We start from the raw sequence: 7,139 nt of genomic DNA on the forward strand, positions 1-7,139 counted from the left end.
TATTTCCTCTTTGTTCTAGTGAAAAAAGGAAGTTCAGAGTCAAATCTGTGGTTCCTGGTAATTAACTGAACAGGATTGTACTATGTGTGCCTGCCACACCAACCTGAGTGGCTGAGTAGACAAGAGCAACCCTCTGCCTTGCCTTTCATGACAAGCCCCAGGTGTTTGGCCCTGTGGAATATTCAGGACTTTTTTTTTGTTGTTTTTTGTTTTTTTGTTTTTTTAAATATTAAACATTTTTCATAGAGACAGGGTCTCACATCTTGGCCTCCCAAAGCCCTGGGATTACCAGTGTGAGCCACTGCTCCGGGCTGTCGAACTTGAATGAGCTTTGTCCTCTCTTCTTTCCCAGAGAAAGAGCCTCTTCCCACTTTTCTTCTACAGCAGGTTGTGTTAGGTTCTTTGGAAGCTCTGGGTTTGTCATTAGATACATGGGGGAAGAGGCTACAGACAGAGTCTACTGCTCACCCTGGCTGTGACCTTCCCTGAATTACCCAGCCTTGGTGGGCATCAGTTTCCTCTTCTGTAAAACGGGAGGGGTTTTGTTTTGCTTTGTTTTGTTTGAGACAGAGTCTCTCTCTGACACCAGGCTGGAGTACAGTGGCACAGTCTTGGCTCACTGCAACCTCCACCTCCCAGGTTCAGGTGATTCCCCTGCCTCAGCCTCCCTAGTAGCTGAGATTACAAGTGTGCACCACCACACCCGGCTAATTGTTGCATTTTTATTAGAGACAGGGTTTCACCATGTTGGCCAGGCTGGTCTCGATCTCTTGATCTTGTGATCCGCTCACCTTGGCCTCCCAAAGTGCTGGGATTACAGGCGTGAGCCACCGCACCCAGCCTAAAACGGGAGGGTTTTAGAAGGTCTTCCTCATACAGCTATGAAGACTTTAGTGAGGTGATTCAGGCCAGGCACTTGGGGCAGTGCGTGGCCTCTCCTGGCCTCCAAATGGCCCCGTTGTTCCTTGTGTGCATGAAGCAGTCAGAACCCGAGCTCCCTCACACCCATGAAGCTGCTATTGCTGCAGCACTTCAGCTATTTTCATCTTCGTTGCACTTTTCTCAAACACCAGCGTGGTTACACTGCATCTTTGTATAATCCTGCAAATGCTGCCCGTCCTCAAGCTGAACCCAGTCCTTCATGACCCTGGGTCAGCCCCATCCCACCTCTCTAGTCTCGGTGTGGGCTGTCTTCCTTAGGCTGGTCTTGGGTTTGAACCCATGAATAAGGCACACAGAGGCCTGAGGGTGCCATGCCTTGTTAGCCTCGCTTTGGACAGCTGCCCTCAACAGCGTCACCTCCCCCCGACCCTTGACCCTGGCAAATCCCACCCCAGTAGCACCCCCTTCAGCTCCCACAGCCCGCAGCCCCAGGGCAGTGTTTCTGTCCCAGCCCCGCTCTTGCCTTGCTGCACCAACCATTCTTACTGTATCTCTCCTGGACTATTTTTGCTTCGTTTGTATGTCCAGTGGCCAGGCCAGGCTCAGCCTCCACATCCGTGCTGAATGAAGAAATACACTGAAAGGTACAAGATAGTTACACAAAATATACATATCTGCAGCACGTTAATTCTCTCAGTCCATTAGAGTAAATGCTGACAAAATTATAATAATGCAATTTAAGCATTTTGAATACACTAGAAGCACAATGTATTCTTATTAGACTCATGTCACCATTATACCTCATCTAATGGACATTATCTGCCCTCTCACTTCTCTGAGCCGCCTAACAGGCAGCTTGGAGGATTTGTGATGCATTGCATTTAGAAGAAATAATGTTTAAAGTGGGGTAAAATGCAGAAATGACTCTGACCCAAGTCGATAAATGAATCATTCTAGAAAATAGTGTCATCTCAGAACTGGACCCTGAGTTTCTTTTGCCTAGCTTAAACCAAGAGAATGAATGACTCTGGGGGCTCCCAAAATTATTTGTGTAGCTCTGCTGTCTGGGAGTTAGAAACTAGAAGAAAATTCCCAGAGAATAACTTAGGTTTGAGAAATGTCAAGAAATTACTGCAGAGCACTACTGAACTAACAAGAATGATTGAAGCCACTCACAGATTTCAGAAGGACACCGTCAGGCATGAAAACATGAAATACATATGTTACATAGAAATGTTCAAGTGATGTGATTTAAATTTAATTTTTAAACCATTCTGGATAATTCTGAGATGATGAGTTGCTTTTTTGTTTTTGTTTTTTAATTTGGGAGGATGAAAAACCAGCACAAAGACAGCAATTGCTATATGCCATTGTTCTAATCGTTCTGAATATGTTAACTGATTCTATCCTTACAAGAAATCTAGGAGATACGTGCCATCACTTGCATAAGTAAACCAAGACACAGAGAACTGAGGTATGAACTGGTGAAGCAGGGATTCGAACCAAAGCCCTTTACTAGACAGGTGTTCCCTTCTCCGAGGAATTGTCACCCTCAGCAAATGCTAGAAATAGTTGGGTTGGCAACTTAGTGCTTCAATTAACTCAATATGGCTGAAACAGGGTTGACAATTTGTCAGAGAAGTAGAGAAATGTTTGATTACATGTGAAATTTGTGCATACGTGTATGTCTTGTGAGTGTATTATTTTGTTGGGGGAAGAAAAGCACTAAATTACTTAGCCTGACAGTTAACAATACAAATAATACTAACAAATAACAAATGAGTGTGTACGTAAGACAGCTCTCAAATGAAAGCTTTATTTCAGTGTGGACTTAAGTATTGGAGAAGTGTTGGATTAGGAATGCCTTATTTGGTGAGGGTGATTCCGAGTTCTTTTAGAGTGGAATTTTCCCCTGGGTAATTGTAAGCCACTAGTCCCAATTTTGAGCATTGGTGGGCTTGAGAAGTTGTGTGGCTCCGATTTTCAATTTAACAGAGTTGGATCAAATCCAGGAAATGTAGAAATGCTATTTTCCATGAAGCTAAGATTGAAGATATTCCAACCCATGCAGTTTTAAAACAAAGTCAAAAATATCAGACAATTTCATGTTTACTCTAGCCCTAGATATGAACGCTTTACAATAAAAGAGAGCTAGGGATGCAAATGCATATGAACATAGATACCTTAAAAAATAAGTATGAGTTTTCCAGAAGGTATTTAGGTATTGCAGGAATACAAGAAAAAAATTGAGGCCACACTATAATCTACATAAGATGGGAAGAAAAAAGGCAGTGCCATGCTGCTGTTGACAGGCATTAATGAGAGAGTAGCTGGCATGTTGGAATTCTGTGGCACAGATTTAAAAACCTGTGAGACCCATACCTTTTAAATATGTACAGGGTCTGCCATGTATACTAAACCCACCAGGATTCCCTAAGAGAGCATCAGTAGCAAGTCCAGCCACTGCTGTGTTGTAAGCAATGGCATCCATGCTTCGAGGGGAATACTAAGCCGCAAAGCAGGAATGTCCATGGGGAAGTCCTGGAAGCAAGCAGAGTGGAGCCTCTGTGTTTTCCTGCTTTTAATAGACTAGCTTATCTCTGCCCCATTGTCCTCAGCCCATAATTTGTAAACTTGCTTTTGCTGAATGTCGTTGTTTGTAAAATAGGCTCCCTCTGGAAACGGTCGATAGAACTTCTGCCTGCCGTTGACAAGCAGCTAACTAATTAAGTGACTAGTTTCTTCTTAATTAAAAATCATAACTCAACAACTGAACAATCTCAAAAAAAGACTTGAAAATTCAGGAAGTGGTTTGATTTTTTTTTTTTTTTTTTTTTTTTTTTGAGACAGAGTTTCGCTCTCGTTACCCAGGCTGGAGTGCAATGGCGCGATCTCGGCTCACCGCAACCTCCGCCTCCTGGGTTCAGGCAATTCTCCTGCCTCAGCCTCCTGAGTAGCTGGGATTACAGGCACGCACCACCATGCCCAGCTAACTTTTTGCATTTTTAGTAGAGATGGGGTTTCACCATGTTGACCAGGATGGTCTCGATCTCCTGACCTCGTGATCCACCCACCTCGGCCTCCCAAAGTGCTGGGATTACAGGCTTGAGCCACTGCGCCCGGCCTGATTTTTAAAAAATGTATATATTTTATGTACTGGAGGAAGGAAGAGGAAATTGTTTATTTAAATTTTGTTTTCCTGAGAAGTAAATTACAGTTAGGTCAGTGTCAATTTCAAATCCCTCATAGAGGAAAACTTGAACAAGTGGTTTAATATTACTCAGTAGGTCAGTGTATTTATATAGTTACTAATACTTATTAGCAGACTTAATACATTTTTAAGAGATTTAATAAACAATCGGAAATTGTTAATTTGAACAAGTTTAAAATTTACTTTTACAGATGTATAACTGATGCTAGAATAACAAAGATTCAATTATACACGTATGGAATACAATTTTCTTAAGTATATAAAATAGTTATGAGGAATATATGTAGGAAGTTTTGTGTTTATATCATGGTTAATTTTTAGTTCAATATAACAGATATTTAAGATAGGTTTCACACACAGTTTTTTTTTTTTTTTTTGAAACGTCTTGGCTCACTGCAACCCCACCCCTGGGGGTCCCGATTCAAGGAATTCTCCTGCCTCAGCCTCCTGAGTAGCTGGGATTATAGGCATGTGCCACCATGCCCAGCTAATTTTCTGTATTTTTAGTAGAGATGGAGTTTCACCATGTTGGTCAGGCTTGTCTCGAACTCCTGACCTTGTGATCTGCCTGCCTCGGCCTCCCAAAGTGCTGGAATTATAGGTGTGCACCATTGCGCCCAGCTCAAAGTTTTATTAATTAGAATAAAAAAGTTAAAATTCACTTAATACTAAATGGCATCATTAATTCAACCAATTTGGTATATATACATGACAACTGTTGACTAAATATACTAATTGTTCTGTGATTCTATACAACCACTGAAGTCTCTTAAACTTTTGGATATTTTCTTCAAAGACTATCATCTTAAACTTTTGGATATTTTCTTCAAAGACTATCAATCGTGATTTTTTTTAGTAATTTTTAAATTTTTACTTAATCCTTTTAATTTTAAATTTAATCCAATAGCAAGAATGTCTTCTGAGGGTGTAAATTAAAAAAAAAAAGTGTGATATGCAAATTTACTGAAGCAAAAATTAATAAACCCAATGGCTTCCCTACACAAGATTATAATCTTGTGTAGAAATTGACAAACTAATATAAAATAGATCTGATAATCTGACAATAGAGATTTCAATGTTTTGTGACTATCTATCTATAATTCTAAACATTTTTGACCACAATAAAGGGGACACTAAGACTTGGTTTTAGAGGCTGGGCGAGGTGGCTCATGCCTGTAAACCCAGCACTTTGGGAGGCCAAGGCGGGCGGATCACCTGAGGTTGGAGTTCAAGACCAGCCTGACCAACATGGAGAAAACATGTCTCTACTAAAAATACAAAATTAACTGGGCGTGGTGGCGAGTGCCTGTAATCCCAGCTACTCAGGAAGCTAAGGCAGGAGAATCGCTTGAACCCAGGAGGCAGAGGTTGCAGTGAGCCAAGATCACACCACTGCACTCCAGCCTGGCAACAGAGGGAGACTCCATCTCAAAAAAAAAAAAAAAAAAAAAAAAAATACTTGGTTTTAGAAATGGTTCTTACACATAATAAAAACTTGTTTGACATCAATTAAAGGAGCATTTATTAACCGCCTCTGGATGAGGTGGAGACTGACCCTGGGATGCAGGTATGATGGTGACAAGTGTGGTCCTATCACATGAAGGACAGTCATACAGAGGAAAGGTGAGGTCCACGGCCAGCCTCTCAACACCGTATATAACACTTCCTCCTCTGCCCCAAACCAAGAAACAACCGCCCAGCTTCCTTCTCAGGAATCTCATCCACATGTCCCAGGTAGAGGGCTCAGGTGTTGCTGAGGTGGAATACACAGAATTCAAACACAGAGGCATTTAATCCTTCTCAAAGCCTTTCCTATGAGTTCCTACAGTATGACGACTGTTGTCCTCAAGAGCTACTCTAGAAACCGCCTTTGGGTCTCAGAAACTACGAGGGATCCAGTGGGCCCCACCCTCCTCTGCTGCCCTCCTGCAGATGTACATCCTTGGATCAGACAGTTTCCTCTGGACTGAGGGTGATGTAATACTTACCTCATTTCATTAAACTGATGACTTACTGACACAGCATCAAAAACAGAAGCCACTACGGTGAACCCTTCTCAGCCTTGGGTAGAGAGTGGTGCATTGTACATGGGTTGGCTTCTTTTGTCCTCCATAAGGTAATAATAACCCACGAGGTAGACAGTAGCATCATCCGCATTCTAGGTTGCCAGCTGGAGTTCATGTGGGTTAAATAATGTGCCTCAGACTGCACCACGTGTGAGTGACCAAGAAAAATTCCACTCGGGCGGCCTCTCTCCAGGTCTTGGAATGTCACTGCTACTCACATTCAGAGGCCACGGGACAAGCCCTGGCAGCATTCTTGGGGCATAACAGCTGCTCAGAAAAATCCTTGTAATCCCATCCTCTGAACGAGGGATTACTGGAGCTCTTCAGGATGAGCAGGAGGCCTTCCTCGAACTGGTGTTGGTCTAAGCCAGGGAGCCTTGGGAGCACTTTAGGCAAATGCTAGAATATCGTTTATTTGGTTGTTTGTTTGGTTGGTTGGTTTGTTGTTTGGTTGGTTGGTTGGTTGGCTAGTTGGTTGGTTGGTTGGTTGGTTGGTTGGTTGGTTGGTTGGTTGGCTGGCTGGTTGGTTGGTTTGATTGTTTGTTTGGTTGGTTGATTGGTTGGTTGGTTGGTTGGTTGGTTGACTGGTTGGTTGGTTGGTTGGCTGGCTGTTTGTTTGGTTGTTTGTTTGTTTGATTGGTTGGTTAGTTGGTTTTTGGTGGTTTTGTTGTTGTTATTGTTTCTGAGACATGCTCTTGCTATGTTGCAGTGGCTGGAGTGCAGTGATACAATCACAGCTTGCTGCAACCTTAACCTCCAGGGCTCGAGCAATCCTCCAGCCTCAGACTCCTAAGTGCCTGGATCTAAGGGTGGGTGCCACCATGCCTGGCTAACTTATAAATTTTTTTGTAGAGACAAGGTGTTATGTTGCCCAAGCTGGTCTCAACATAGTGTTATGTTGCCCAAGCTGGTCTCAAACTCCTAGGCTCAAGTAGTCCTTCCACCTCAGCCTCCCAAAGTGCTGGGATTACAGGTGTGAG

General features: G+C 42.8%; 1 long non-coding RNA gene across 1 annotated transcript; it reads right to left on the reverse strand.

The window, feature by feature from the left end:
- Window positions 1-5,598: 5,598 nt before the first annotated feature.
- Window positions 5,599-6,374, reverse strand: LOC120367556 (uncharacterized). Its single transcript, XR_005581905.2, has 2 exons — window positions 6,082-6,374; window positions 5,599-5,846 (listed from the first exon to the last, which is right to left on the reverse strand). It is a non-coding gene; the product is annotated as an uncharacterized LOC120367556 (long non-coding RNA).
- Window positions 6,375-7,139: the final 765 nt, after the last annotated feature.

The sequence above is a fragment of the Saimiri boliviensis genome, chromosome 8, assembly GCF_048565385.1.
Source record: "Saimiri boliviensis isolate mSaiBol1 chromosome 8, mSaiBol1.pri, whole genome shotgun sequence".
Classification (NCBI taxonomy): domain Eukaryota; kingdom Metazoa; phylum Chordata; class Mammalia; order Primates; family Cebidae; genus Saimiri; species Saimiri boliviensis.